The sequence below is a fragment of the Octopus sinensis genome, linkage group LG2 (assembly GCF_006345805.1).
Source record: "Octopus sinensis linkage group LG2, ASM634580v1, whole genome shotgun sequence".
Taxonomy (NCBI): domain Eukaryota; kingdom Metazoa; phylum Mollusca; class Cephalopoda; order Octopoda; family Octopodidae; genus Octopus; species Octopus sinensis.
The window spans coordinates 167,181,697-167,197,788 of NC_042998.1; positions in this window are offsets into that span (position 1 = coordinate 167,181,697).

Below are 16,092 nucleotides of genomic sequence, written 5' to 3' on the forward strand. Positions count from 1 at the left end.
TGTCGCACCTGACATGCCCGAAAAATGACCACCCTTAATACTATCAATCCTTCATTTTGCCCAAATTCAGACGGAAAACCCAAGCACGATGTCGTGTCGATGGGTGTGGAGATTGACCGGGAGGAGTTCGCGAGTGATTTCGTCGCAGCTGGATGCATTGCACGTCTGGTGATAAAAGAGGTCCGGCCGGCCGTAAATGCGCACGTAGGTCAAGGCGTCTTGGGTCCTTTCACTGCGCATATATCGCGGTCCTCCCGTGAAGGTGGAGTGTAGAATGCATGGCTTGCCGATGTTGCGAGGGTCATTTTCTTGTTGCAAAACCGTCACGGAGATGAATGTAGGAGTCGGAGCGAAGTTGTGTCTGATTAAGTTTAATGTATAGCAGCCTTTCCGATTCCATTTTTGCGGCCTGTCGACGGCGAACTGGTGTGAAGAGCTGACGACAACCGGGGCAATAAGTTGAACTCACCCTCCCTGACCATGAACCGGTATGAGTAGAACGCCCTGCAGGAAACCGTCTTGATGCCGCAGTAGTTTGATTGAAGGGTGCCGTAAAGGAATTCCGAAGTGGTAGCCGTCTCCCCCATAAGGAAAAGCAATGGATACTGAAGCGCGTCATAAGATCTGTGAGTCTCGCTGATCCGTGTAGTTGTTACCACGGGAGGAGATGATTATGTCACGGCTGTTGTGTTGCTCTCCGTGTATGACTGCGGCATTTCGTTGCACGCAGGGTGCGTTGAAACGGCGTCGTGCTCCCCTCCCCGTGGGGTCGTTTATCAGCATCAATGACACGGTGAAGTTTGGAGATGGAGCACTGTCCCAAGGCTATCTGAAGCTGCAGACGTAGTAGCTGTTGATATCATGAAGCATGGTTTTGGAGACGGAGAAGAATGTCTTTTCGGGAACATAGCTTGTACCCGGTATTATTCCAAGGCGTGCATCAACCTGGTGGTTGTAGTCGGCAATGAAGTATATTTGGAGGAAATAAGACTGCTGAATCTCGTCGGCAGAAGTGACCCATAAGATGGTAGACCTGTCCTGCACTTTGAAAGTAGGCATCCAGCCTTCTCTGGGAGGAATTTTGGCCCCGAAAGAGGTCATTTGAATGAGCAGTTGTACTTTCGAATTATTTCAAGGAATTGTGACGAATCGGGGGTTAAACCCCGCCGCGAGATCCTTCAGTGGTTGAGGTGGTTCCCGTAGGGGTGGCAGGTCCGTTTTGCCACCAGAGCAGCACAAACCAGGTGGCTCTCCGGGCCATTTCTCGGCTTTGCAAAACTGGCATACAATTGTCATTGACCCTATCTTGATGTCGTCACGCAGGAGAAGTTAATTGTGGCGTCGTAGTTGAATGCTAGTGACAACCAGAAAGCGGGGGCAGGGGTACGTACACCACGAATGATATCCCGACGTTTGTTGATACTCTCAAGTCGAGTGCACCGTGCCTCAGGAGATTCAGATGCACGTGCGACAGCGCGGTAGTAACAGTGGCATCCCTTGAAAGCCTTTCAGCTCTCGCCTCAGCACCCTCTGAAGCCCTAGCAGAAGCAGTGCTAATGGCATGTCTGGATGTCCGAATAGTCCGTTGGTGTGGAGTTTCGGCAGATCGAGCCCTGGCTGTTTGCGGCGTTAGCAGCTTGGCGAGCTCTCCTCTGTTGAGGTGTTTCGGCAGCTTTGGCCATGGCTTTGTTGCGGCGTCGTCAGCACATTGGCGAGTCTCCTCTGCTGTGAGGTTTCGACAGATCGTGTCCTGGCGGTGCTAGTGGCGTTAGCCGCATTCCGAATGGCTCTTTGTTCGGGGTTCTCGCGAGCTCTGCGGATGGAAGCACAGTAAGAAGCCCGCATGTTTTGGCTGGACTGTTGCTCTTTCGTCAACCTCGAGCGGAGGGAAGATCTGTACGCTGCGACCCTTGCAAGTCGGGTAGAACGGTCGCTAGTAGTTTCAGATGGCTGAGCAGCGGCATAACGGGAAGCTGTTTGCGAGAGGCGCAAGGCGGTTTCCTCGTGGGTCTCGCGTGCCCTTCTAGCCCTAGCAGCCGATGCCTTGGCCGTCCGAGGGCTGAGGAGGGTCCTTCTCTTCTTCGGGGGCATTTTGGTGGATAGCAATGTGTTTGGCAAAGGTGTAATAAAAAGGAACACGTGGGGTAAGTATTTTGGTGGATAGCAATGTGTTTGGTAAAGGTGTAATAAAAAGGAGCTCGTGGGGTAAGTATCCGAAAATGTATAAAAATGTACAAAAACGGCCAAAAAGCTGGCAGCAATGTGAGTGACAACAACGAAAAAGTCAAAAGTGATCAAACTGAACAAACGAAAGGAAAAGTTTTTTGATGCACACGACAAAAGTGGTTTATAATAAACCAAGAGTTTGCAAGTAGCGTCCGAGGACCGTTAGGGTACGTCAAAAATTGAAGGTAAAACGTTTGGGGTGGTAGTTATAAAGAAAGTTTAAACAAAAAAAGTATTCGAATAACTTGCGGCTGCAGCAGCTATTAGCAGAAGTGGCGGTGTTGGGGGTAAAGTCTCGAATGTAATTTCTTCCTGGTAGGAATTGGTTGGATCGAATTATCGATAGCTAAAAAGGTTAAGTTGCGTCCCCTAGACAGTCTGGTTTGTGTTTAATACACAAATTTGTTTGCTATGTGTGCCACATATGATTAAATTAACCGATTTTTTCCAATAATGTATCCTATTGGAATAAAAAGGGCTATATAGCTCCTTGGAGCAGACATGATGCTCGTTGTGAAAAAAAAAAGATTCCTGCCAATTTGTGAAAGATATTGTCGAAAATATGTCATCTTGAATTTGAACGCGATTTCCCAAAATGGCATGATTTTATCGATTGTTTCTGATGGTAAGGTATTGCATGGAAAACTAAAGTCAGAATTGAGTTTCTTAGGGTAACATTAAGCTTCACCATGAGTTTGGTGAAAATCGATTGCAAGTTGTGAAAACTACCATAGATAATGCGTTGCATAAAAAAAGCTTAGATTCTCGAGTTGCGTCCCCTAGACAGTCTGTGGTTCATGTTTATGATTCTCGACCCCATGTCGAATTTATCAATTTTTTTCAGAACTGGGGGAACTTTTCAAAATTTTCGCTGCGTTAGTTTTGAATTATGACATTGGGCTATGTGTGTGTCAAGTTTCATCAGAATCGGTTGAAAGCCGTGGTCAGGGTGAGGGTACGAGAAAACAGACACACAGAAGCACGCACAGACAAACTGCCGTTTATATATAGAGAGATTTAGTCTTAGAGGAGTCTAGAAAAGAGGGAGATCTTGTTAGAAAACTAGAAAAAGCACATAGCAGAAGCATAGCGACCGATCTGCTGGCGGCGAGACTGGTCCTTGACCAAGTCTTCAATGCCAAGCACGAAGGTTGTGTTGTCAAAGCTAAGACGCGTGTACTAAGACATGAGGGGGTGAACGCCGTTTACTGGGACCAGTTGGCGGAGGTGCAACGTGGAAACAAAGCAACAATTCAGTCTTTGACGGGCTTGCCTCTTACTCCTCGAATCCAAACAGATGTGAGTAGAAATTTAGCGGCACTTTGTTGAACTGTACGGAGCGCACGGTGGGGCGAAGCCAGAGGTGGATTTCACCTCCAAACTTGAAAACATGCTGCACCTTTCGGCCAACAGTTCGGAGTTCTGCGAAATGCCGTTAACAGCCGAAGATATACAAGACGTGATGATTAGCTGCTCACGAAAGAAGTCTCCGAGACAGGATGGTCAGCCCTTTGAGCTTTATCTTCATATGCCAGACTTGTTCGGTGATTTCTTGGCGGATGTGTACCGCACCTGGCAACAGAACAGGAAAATCCCCTGTACTGAGAGCCATGGCGTGATGGCGCTGCTAAAAAAGGACCCGTTCCTGGGTAACGAAATAGATAATTTTAGACCCGTAACTCTACTAATTGCAGATTACAAGATTTTGGCCAAGATGTTAGTCAAGAGGTTGGCGCTTGTTGTCGATAAACAAAAGTTCTTTTATCTAGGGTTTTATAAATTCTTCTATCAAACACATCTACCTTGCACTCTAGACATTCCCTAGTCTCTTGAAAAACTGGTATCTCGATTGAGAAGGATTCTAAATTTCTGTATTTTCATATTTCTCCCTCTCAGATGACGATATACTTAACTTACCTAGAATTCTTTTGTCAATAACATATGATCTACCTGCTTAGCTATTCTAGAAACAACTGTAAGAGAATTTACGTATCTATTATAACTAATCTACACTATGTTTATATTATACATTAAATATTCTAGAGTGAAACCAAATATTTTGCATGTTCATTATCTGCTTTAATGTATATCTACCCGCTCAATGATGAACCACTTCTAGCCGTCTTTAATAGGCAATTTCAGCAGCACATTTTTCAGTTGCAGATTAACCCGGAGTTTTTGTGGTAAACGGAACTGAGTACTGATAATACATACCTATTACATTACGTCAGTTGACGAAATTTTTTTTGTATTATATATTACCTTTAATTTTAACGTCTTATTAATGTTAGCTTTCTCCCCACCCCATTAACAAAGAGAACGACCACGATAAATGAGCAATACAAAAATAAGAATAATTTAATGATAAATATTTGCCGTAGAATGATTGTAATCTCTGTTATTGTTGCTGTTATTCTTATTGGATTTTTTTGCTGCTATCGTTGTCGAACGATTAGCATAACATTTTATGGTTGCATGAAGGCATATAATACATTCTGCTATCTATATTTTATGACGATGTTCTATTTTTCATGAACTATTAAAATTGAAAGCGTTTACGTTTAAGTAAAAGGACACGTATACAATTCGTGTTTGAATATTGAATACTCACACAAACACAAACAGACACACTCACTCGTGCACGCGTACACACGCACACACACACGTATATACATATCTATATATATATACATACATATACATGTATGTATGTATATGTATACATATATATATATATATATATATATATATATATATATATATACATACCTATGTATATACATATATGTATATGAAGTTTATCTTTATGTACATTTATACCATAAACACGCACCAGTAGATATACACATTCATACATTTAAGGACTCATCCACACACAACGCGCACGCATACGCACGCACGCGCAGACACATGCATACAAACATACATACATACATACATAATACATACATACATACATACATACATACATACATACATACATACATACATACATACATACATACATGCACATTTGTGAATGTAAAGGAAGGGAATTGAGTTTGGGCAGCTTCGCGGCATTTCGTCCGTCTTAATGTTCTGAGTTCAAATTTTGCCGAAGTCAGCTTTGCCTTTTATTCTTTCGGGGTTGATAAAATTGAGGGTTGATGTAATCGACTTACCGCCATCAGAGAAATTGCTGATCTTGTGTCCAAATTGGAAACGATCAAGTCGGCGATCTGGCAGAATTGTTAGTACGCCGGGGAAAATACTTAGCGGCATTTCGTTAATCTTTGTGTTCTGAGCTCGAATGTTGCAAGGTGGACAGTCAAGTACTTGGGTCGATGCAACCGACTAGCTCGCTTCTCTCAAAAAACTTCTCTCCCTGTGCCAAAATTTGAAACCATTATTAAGGCGGCGAACTGCAGAATCGTTTGAGCCGGACAAAAGGCTTAGCAGCTTTACGTTTGGATTTGAAATTCCGCCGAGATCGACTTTACTCCTCATTCTTTCGGGGTCGATAAAATATGTACCAGTTGAGCACTGAGGTCGTTGTAATCGACTTACATGTACCACCACCACCACCACCACCACCAAACTGCAGGCTTTGTGCCAAAATTTGAAACTATTACTACAATTATTATGGCGGCGAGCTAGCAAGAATTGTTAGCACACCGGACAAATGCTTAGCGGTGTTTCTACGGTTTTATGTTCTGAGTTCAAATTTCGAGTTTGCCTTTCATCCTTTCGTGATACATAGAATAAAAACTAAGCCCTGGGATTGATGTAATCGACTTAACCCCACCCCTGCTCTAATCCAGGGAGAGGTCCTGAATTGAAAGAGAGAAGAAGCTTGATGATGTATAATAAATTCATGTAAAGATTATAACTTAAATGCTCACAACTAGATTCTCTTCAAGAGAAATTAAGTTTATTACAGTTACATTAAATTAAATTTAATTTAACTATGTGCAATTGCTTAGTTTAAATTAGATTAAGTGATTATATTAAAGAACCGAGTGCTTGATAAAGCTAGTCATTCAGCGATTACTTGTTCCGTCAGATCACTTGTCTTGTTATCAACATTATTTCCGGATAATCTCATTAGTATGTCCGTCTGCAATGGTTTGATCTTTAGGGAGTGTATTTGTTTCTGATTGTATATGTCATGTCATTTACTTCATCCCGTTAAGATTTTTCTCCTATGACTCTGACATAGTTTTTTGTTAACCTACTCGACCGGATTCAGAAGTGAGTTTCTTGCTTCAGCCCTGCAACCCTCATCACGTCGACGTGACGTCCCAGTCTTAGACACTGTTCAATTGTTATGGCCACAGGAAATGGTCTGATAAACTTTCTGTCTTAGTTCCGAATTTGGTACGTTTGTTCAGTGTTTTGAAACTTCTTCTGATGGATAATACATGAAAGTTTAATAAACCCCAGTAGCCTGTTTATTGTTTTCCCTAGATAATTTCTTTTTCTTGATTTGATAGCTGCCTGCTGATGTTAGGGGTGGAGGGCCTTTTGAAGGTTCTGCCCTGTTATGGGTGACCAGCATTATATTGCAAAGATTTTTTGAACTAGTAACAAGCTCATCACCCCGCTTACTGGTTCTAATGCGGGTAACGCGACCCTTATTCACTCGGGCGACGACCAATCCGATATAAATTCTGCTTTGTTGTCGTTAAGATGTTAAAGGTTTGCAAAGCCCACAAAGATTGATGTTTTGAATGAGACACCATCACCTTTATTCATCGTTACTCAAAGAAACCTGGTAGAATCGTTAGCACACCCGGCAAAATGCTGAACGACATTTCATCCGTCTTTACGTTCTGAGTTCACATTCCACCGAGGTCAACTTTGTATCTCTTCCTTTCGCAGTCGATAAAATAAAAAGCAGTTGAGCAGTGGGTCGATGTAATCGACTGTCCTCGCTCCCAAACTTTCAGACCTTGTACCAATGGTAGGAAGGATTATTATTATTATTATTATTATTATTGTTGTTGTTGTTGTGTTGTTGTTGTTGTTGTTGTTGTTGTTGTTGAGTGACAGTGCAGTGCATACCATCAAAGTGGCACTGGGGTACAAATATACGAAGCCCAGTATACCCATCATGACTACCCGTCTGATAAGTGTACACTAGGCACATGCATTACAACCATATGTGCGCGACATAGTGATCTCATATCAAGATTAACAGCACATGATCTTGCAGGTGGGACCCAGTTAGAATTTTCTTCAGGTTGGGTAGCCCAAAAGATCCCTGAATAAGGGTTATATAAGGATGTTGAACGAAACACCCATGTTTCCAAAGGTGAATTATCCAAACCCTAAATAATTCCTCTCAACACATGGTTATGATGCTCCCCCACTACTTCTGCTTGTGATCAGAGATGCATGTATCGTCAGCCAGTAGAGGACATGCTCAACTGGTTGAGATCAAACAACTGACAAACAAATCTGCTATGTTGTCATGACGTCTCTTATATTCTTTCTGGGTTAGTGGCGATTATTGACTGGTAATATGACATATGGTTTCGTCATTTTGTCTACAAATTCTGTACTTATCAATTTCTGATGTGTTGTCTATTCTGTATTTGATGTAATTGGTTCTTAATGCTTGCTCTTGGGCAGCACAGATTAGAGCCTCCGTTTCCGATTTTAAATCACTTTTATTTATCAATAGCCATCTTTTTTCTCTGTCTGTCTTATCCCTATGAAATTGTCCTTGCATTTTTTTTTTACTCACCTATTTTCAGTTTCATTCCTTCTCAAGTGCTTTATATTTGCAATCTTCCGTCCTACATAAGCCTGACCTTCTTACTTCCAATAATAGCGGCTTTTTTTACTATGCTATGTTGTTTTCTGCTGCTCTAATGCTGTGTTCGCATCCAATCAGTCCTCTTCTTCCTCTTTTTTTTGATACATACAGTCTCTGTGTGTCACTTTTTGAGTGGAGTATCCCACATCAAGTCAGCAACTTCCTTGTCTTTCTGTATAAGCTGTTTATTTCGTCTACTGTCAGTGCAATTACCCCTGTTCCATATCTAAGGAGCGAAACGGCCCAGATGTTGATACATTCAGTCTTATTCCACCCGTTTCGACTTAAGGATCAGTTTCAGTCTGCACAAATACTCCACCTTAAATTTTTCAGTCATTTCTTTCACCATCAATTTATCCATTTCCAATATCCCCAAGTACTTATAGCCCGTCTCTTCTATTTGCTGCATAACCCCACCCCACCCTCGACGGTATCGCTAGCCCGTCAATGCATTTAATTTTGCCTCTCTTCAAGACTAACACACCGCACTGTTTCAGTCCGAACTCCATTCTGATATCAGCAATGAAAGTATACACCGTGTCAACGAGGGAACTGACTTGGGATTCATTTTTACCATAAAGTTTGAGGTCATCCGGATGTTACTCCAAAACCTTTGACTTTTAATTTTATCTGGTATCAACTTTTCATCTATACTTTCCATTTATTTCTTTGTAGAATCTCTTCTGATCTACTCTGAATAGCCTATTCTGTTGGTATCCCTTCATTCTTTGGACGTATTTTACTATCCTTGCTTTCTTTGCAACGAGGCGCTGTTTCAGTTCCTCCATTACCACGTTCAGACCCTTTTTTCATACTTCCTGTTCGGTGCCCTGTATTTATGTTCGCTTTTAAGATCCCACTTCTCTTTTCGGTCTAACACAGAAATGTCCTTCGAGAGCATATCTAACCCCACCTGTATTCTTCTTTTCCACAATGGATCTTTTCTTTTGTCACACCCATTATATTTCTTTTCTTGACATCAACACCCATATTTTCTGCGACATCAATACTTGGTGTCGTGATCAAATTAGTTGTTTCTATGATGTTTTTGTTTCTTGGTTCAATTTCCACTGAACAGCATTTGTAAGGCCGCAAATAATGTCGCTATCGTACTCCTGTATCCTTACCTTTATTCTGTCGTAGATTAACTTTTACCCATCTGTCATGTCACCGTTATTTTTATTGTCTTCTTACAGACCAACTATATGTCTCGCATATAGCAAGTTATCAATGTTCCTTTCCTGTGGTTTATTAGAGATCATACCTGTGTTTTCTGCTATCAGATTACTTTTATTAGTAAGAACTGTATTTTCATCGTTCCCTCGGCTGCTGTTTTCCAATACCCGTCTTTTGATAGCTTTGAGCTTTACTTCTGTGAACCAACGACTTTTTTCCTATTACTCTAGCTTGATTACATAATCTCTGTTCCGCGAGTTGAAACAATCCTCTTTCACTTCATTGATCATATATACATTGTCGGTATCCCCTAATATAAGCACCATTTTCGTCTTCAGAGTTGCTCAGGTAGTAACACTCCATGATCACAGCATTGACTTGTTTGTTCGATCTACGCCGTATGTACTGGTCCATTGCTGGATAATGACAGGCTGGAGTCGGACCAGTATCTCTGAGCCTGCTGGGTGTAACTCTCACCATCAAGGGCTTCAGTTTCGTTATCACCGCTATTCACAATGTTTTGTTTGTTCATTATCACTGGTATGGGGTTGTGCAATTACCAGTGTTTTTATTGTGACACCATCACTAGATGTATCATCGATCAGGACATGGCAAGATTCCAACCGCATCCTTTCATTATTATTATTATTATTATCATCATCATCATCATCACTGATATTATTTTCAGTTTTTACTATATGCTGAGTATGATGGAAAGTGTCAGCTGTCTACAGCCAGCAGACTAAGGTGACACTTGTTTATTGATCATGCTTCAAGAACCCTGCAAAGAATTCTTGCAGTTCCAAGAAATACTGATTTTTGTAGGTGTTCTACCTTCACACTTGCACCAATCTTTTTCAGCCAAGTTGGTAGTTGAGTGTTGATACTTCCAAGTGCAACAATTACTACTGGTATAACAACTATTTTCATTGACCACAACTTTCGTATTTCCTACTTCAAATCGTCATAGTTGTTTATTTTTTCTTCTTCATTCACATTGATTCTATTGTCACCGGGCATGCTATGTCGTTTATCATACATGTTCTTTCTTTTTTATTCGCCACATGTACGGTGTCTATTTTATTATTATTGTTATTATTATTATTATTATTATTATTATTATTATTATTATTATTATTATTATTATTATTATTGCTGCTACTGCTGCTGCTACTACTACTACTACTACTACTACTACTACTACTACTACTACCACCACCACCACTACTACTACTACTACCACCACCACTACTACTACAACTATTATACACTTGCGTCAGAAATTAATTAGCACTTCTCAAATTTCTACATCAAATAGGTTAAATCAATTAACCTATGAGCTGTTCAAAACGTCTTACGCGATGAGAAAACTTAGTATGGTGTGATTTCGGTCCTTGCGAGGCGCTACCTATATCTATTAAACAAAGGGAGATTTGTCTGCATCCGCACTCCAAGTTGTTGTTGCACTGCTATGTCAACATCATAAGGCTGTAGACTCTCAAACTGCTCTGCAAACAAAGTTTCGTCATCGTTCTGCGCAACAGTGAACTCGCAACAAAGCAATAGTTCGAGATATGGCTACTAGGTGACATCACATACCTTGAGTGAAGAGCAAATCAAGGGTGCTAATTAATTTCTGACGGTAGTGTATACGCACAACTGATTAGACTGTTGAGGAAGAAAAATCCTAGCATCGAGCTACAAGTAACCTTAGATGCTTGTAGATGCTTGTAGATGCTAGTAGATGTCTTAGATGCCAAGAATCCTCCTAAGTGTCCTAGTTGTCCCGAACAACACTGTTTTCTGCAGCTGCACTAAACAGGGTTTTACGCCTATTTCCTCTATCCATCGGTTCAGATTTTTATGCACCTTAATACGACTGGGTTACATTTTACCCGCACATTCCATACATAGTCAATGGCTAGGTCCTGGTACTTTGCTATTTTTTCTATATCTCTCATATTGATTTTTTCATCATTTGGGACTGTACAGTCAAATATTTTGCACTTTCTATTCTCTTTGTCTACTTCTACTAAATCAGGCATTCTAGCTTCTATTACTCTGTCAGTCTGAATATTAACGTCCCACAACATCTTGTATTTCTTTCTAGTTCATTCTAGCAAATTTGTTGAAAGGTGGGTGAATGTAGCGAGAATGGCCCGTATGAATGGGCCTACTCTGAATTTTGGCTTATAAACCAAATGCGTTTCAAGAGAGATGTGCCTGCTGAAGTGCATCTGGCGGTCGGGATAACCAGAATGTGTGGGGTTTCTCGGTTGTCTCTGTGAGGACCTCCCCTCACTTGAGGAATTTTATGTTTAATTGTTTTTGTTCTTTATTGTATACACGGCATTGTTAAAAGCCCAAATTGTCCCTTGTATTGTATCGTCCCTATATATTTTGTGTCCGGCCCTTGTAACCAATAAAAGAAATTATTATTATTATTATAATTATTATTATTATCATCATCATCATCATCATCATCATCATCATCATCATCATCATCATTATTATTATTACCATTATTATTATTATTATTATTAGTAGTAGTAGTAGTAGTATTATACAATACTTCTACAGTACAATCTTTCTAGCAAGTATTGGCTTTCTCAAAAAATGTAAGCAATTATTCAAACCATTCCTATTCCCATTCTCATATTAACTATTCTTATTTTTTAATGGAACTGTATTTATGATTAGTAGATAAGTTTTTCGCTACACATCCCTGCCCATCATCTTTGCAACAACTTCTTATTCTTTCCTGTGTTTGTGGTTAATGAAGTTATAAAGTTTATTGACATTTTGTACTTATTTACTTTGGCCTGTATTAAGAAGAGTCTTTTTTTTAAAGATTAATTGTTTCTATCTAGCCCGGAGTATCAACTTTGCATCTCAGTCTTGTCCGCAAAACCAAAGGGTTTGAACTCCTAGTGTCAATAGCGATTAAGACGGAAAATATTACAGGTTTTCCTTTGTTTTTCTATTTTTTACAGCCCATCCCTATCAACGCTTTTCCTGAATAGCATTTAATTTGTATAAAACTGTAAACTGTTCGCTAACAATTGAATACAAGCACATATGTACGACTGTGTATATTAAGCTACGATTTATAGTTAAGAGAATGGCATTCTACACATTAACATTTATTTGTTTGATTTCCTGTTCAGGGAAAAATAACAGACTATTGTATTATATTTTTGTAGATGACACTCTTACTGCATTGTACGCCTGTTCTTTGCTTTCTACTTATTTCCGTGTTAATCTAACTATGGAATTTCCTGCAAGGAAATAACATTGATGAGTCATATTGTATGTTTTTAAAACGCAAAACTTAATATGCTTATTGATAAATTGATAAACCTAAACAAAAATGTGGAGGCGCGTGGCTTAGTGGTTAGGGTGTTGAACTCATGATCGTGAGGTTGTGGTTTCGATTCCTGGACCGGGCGATGCGTTGTGTTCTTGAGCAAAACACTTCATTTCACGTTGCTCCAGTTCACTCAGCTGGCAAAAATGAGTAACGCTGCGATGGACTGGCGTCCCGTCCGGCTGGAGAATACATACGCCATAGAAACCGGGAAACCGGGCCCATGAGCTTGGCTAGGCTTTAAAAGGGCGCATTTATTTATTTTTAAACAAAAATATCGTCGTACAACAAACAGGTTGAATAGTAGTTACACACAAAATTGGATATAAAAACTGTGACATCTAAACATAGATATGTATGTGCAGATTTGTATGTTTTATCTATGTATCCTCATGCATATATCTGCATATCTAGAAATGCTCGTATATACTTAAATCATAATCTTCTGGAAAGTTTTACAGATTTTTATAGTTCCAGTGGTGGACAGGATCTGTAGTCTTCGAATTAACCTCCTCCTTTCTGAATTTGAGAAGCCTAATTTCTCAAGATTGGTATTTAGGCAGTGAGTTACATATCCCAGGGCCTCAATAATTATAGGTATAAACCTGAACTTGTACTCTGGATAGAGTAACTGCATATCTCTTAATAGTTCAGCGTAGGTATCCTCTTTTTCACTGATCTTCAGTTTTATGTTAACATCCGCTGGACAGCTAATTTCCACAACTGTTCCCAGTTTCTCTTCTCCATCCCAAATCATTATGTCAGGTCTGTTGTGCTTACATTTTAATGAGGTTTTCACTGGTACATTTCACCAGTATTCCTTTGTATGTATGTATGTATGTATGTATGTATGTATGTATGTATGTATGTATGTATGTATGTATGTATGTATCTATGTATGTATGTATGTATGAATGTACGTATATACAGACATACACAGACATAATATGGATAGATAGATAGATAGATAGATAGATAGATAGATAGATAGATAGATAGATAGATAGATGTGTGTACAGATATATTTTTGCATAGTTACACATGCCCATAAGTATTTATTTATTAGTTTCATATTGAAAATTATTGAACAATAGGTTTGGTAGTAACAGGTTTTGAACGAGCCATTGCAAGTTACATTCTGATGATTGTCTTTCATAATGACAGCTGTCTCTCTAGCTGGCTGTCTTTAAATTGGGTTAAAATTTTTAAATCTCTCTAGAGGGGGGGGGGGTGAATTTTTTTGCTGCAAGGGAAATTGAATAAATTTAATTTTTTAAAGTCATTATAATATATAAGTTACAATCTACTGTTGATTGTGTGTGTGTGTGTGTGTACATATATACATTCATATATACATACCCATTAGTATATATACATATACACATATATATGCACACACATGCACACTCACAAGCACACACTCACACCGACACACACACATATACATACACATATACATACACACCTATATATATATACACACACACACATACAAATAGTGCGATTGAAGTTTTATGTTATAATTCGATTTTCACGACACTGCAATCTTCGGAGAAGAACTGTTACAGTACGGTTTGGTAGTATATTTCTAGTCGTTGATGTGGATATAGTCTCATGCTTGTATTTGTTCATTAGTTTACATTTCCTATTTCTTAAGTCTTTTTCTCTGCTGCGATAAATCTGAGTTGCAACAATTCTCATTTGATAACCGCAGTGGCCTCTAAATCCAGTCGAGATAAAATTTCAGTTCCACAAATTATATATTCAACATATGTATTAAACAGTTCTTTCTCATTCATTCGACACAGTTCAGTGTTTGTGTGTGTGTGTGTGTGTGTGTGTGTGTGTGTGTGTGTGTGTGTGTGTGTGTGTGTGTGTGTGTGTGTGTGTGTGTGTGGTGTGCGTGTGCGTGTGCGTGTATCTGTGTGTAAGTATTTATGGATCTATAGGGAAAAATTTTACACGTTAGAGCATTTTCCTTAACTTTCTCTGTTTTGAAAGAGAATAAATATACGCAAAGTTTCGAACAACGGTAGGCTTGAATATGTTCTCTTTACGAGATATATACAGGAATTTAGAGCATGATAATAGCCGCTTAAATTCCATTAATTGGATATATATATATATATATATATACCCAAACTCATCTACATAATCTTTTACTCACCATATGTGGACCGCGGCCTGCAAGTCTAAGTTTTTATATAAGGTGCCGAAGAGAAGCATCACACTGTTTATACAACTGTGTTTTGAGGCGATTGGAATCTTGCAAACATCGGATTAAATTCTTTATATTAGGTCGTAATCACTGATTAGAGCTATCATGGAACATTGGGACAAAATAAAAGCTTCAGCCACAACAAACTATCTGCTTTAAGTGTGGATGACAAAAGGCAACGCCACATGCCATTCAGGAAAGTTATCCTGTTCATGCACAGGTTGTTTTGATAAATGCATACGACAGCATAACCTAGAAAAGCATGTATGTGTCTTGTGAAGCTGCAAAATACTGAAACTCAGGCAGTTAAGGAATGTTCTCGAATTCTTAAGAGCATCATTGAATGTGGCAACTGTCCTCACTAATTTGCTTTCATTGTAGATGAAACAGACCTTTTAGAGAAAGAACTGCCAACTCAAATTTTCATCTTCCTAAGAAGTTAAACATGCTTCTAGATTAAAAAAAAATCCTCTTAACACTTTACTTAGTGTTCATAGTACAGGGGACTTCAAGCTGAAGCCAAGATCCATTTATCATTCAGAAAAGTGACGAGCAGTGCAACTCCCTGGTATTTGGAAATGAAAAAAGATTTAGATGACAATAGAAATTTTTATTCAGTAGTTTGCTTCGTATCTTTATCCATTAGTGTAAAAATATTGCAAAGAACATACTCTTAAATTAATGGTATTGTTGATGCTTGATAATATTCCAGACCACTGAACATTGTTCAGATCTCCATTCCTGACAAAATAGGTTAGCTACCAAACATCATTTTCTTACTCCAACCCATTTATCAAAGTGTAACTTTTAATATCAAGGCCTTCAAACAACTTGTGGATGGAACGTTTGAAAGAAAAAAGCTATCGTATTGAAGGAAGACCATCTTAGGACAATATACTGAGAATTGCATGAACTGTTTGGAAGAAGCAGTAATCGGAGGCATGTAATGATTTCCTGAAATTTTACGAAGAAACAATACCAGCAGTCATTAAGGACATCATGGTACTAGTCAATCTAGGAAGAATATAAAGTGCCTCTGCGAACGATTTGAAGGAGTTAATACAGTTTCATTGAAGATCTACAGGAGTTAGATTAGAAACGCATCCAAAATATGCTGGGAAAACCTATTATAGAGAAAATATGATACTGAATTCCCAATACCAATGTTACGAAGATTGTGATAATGATAGACTAGTTTACTGGTAATGATCATGATTTGAAGTGCTGGAACAAAAAAAAAAAGGCAAGATGGTTTGGGTATGATATTCTGCTACTGTGAATTGCTTCGTGAAAGAACTGTCAAGA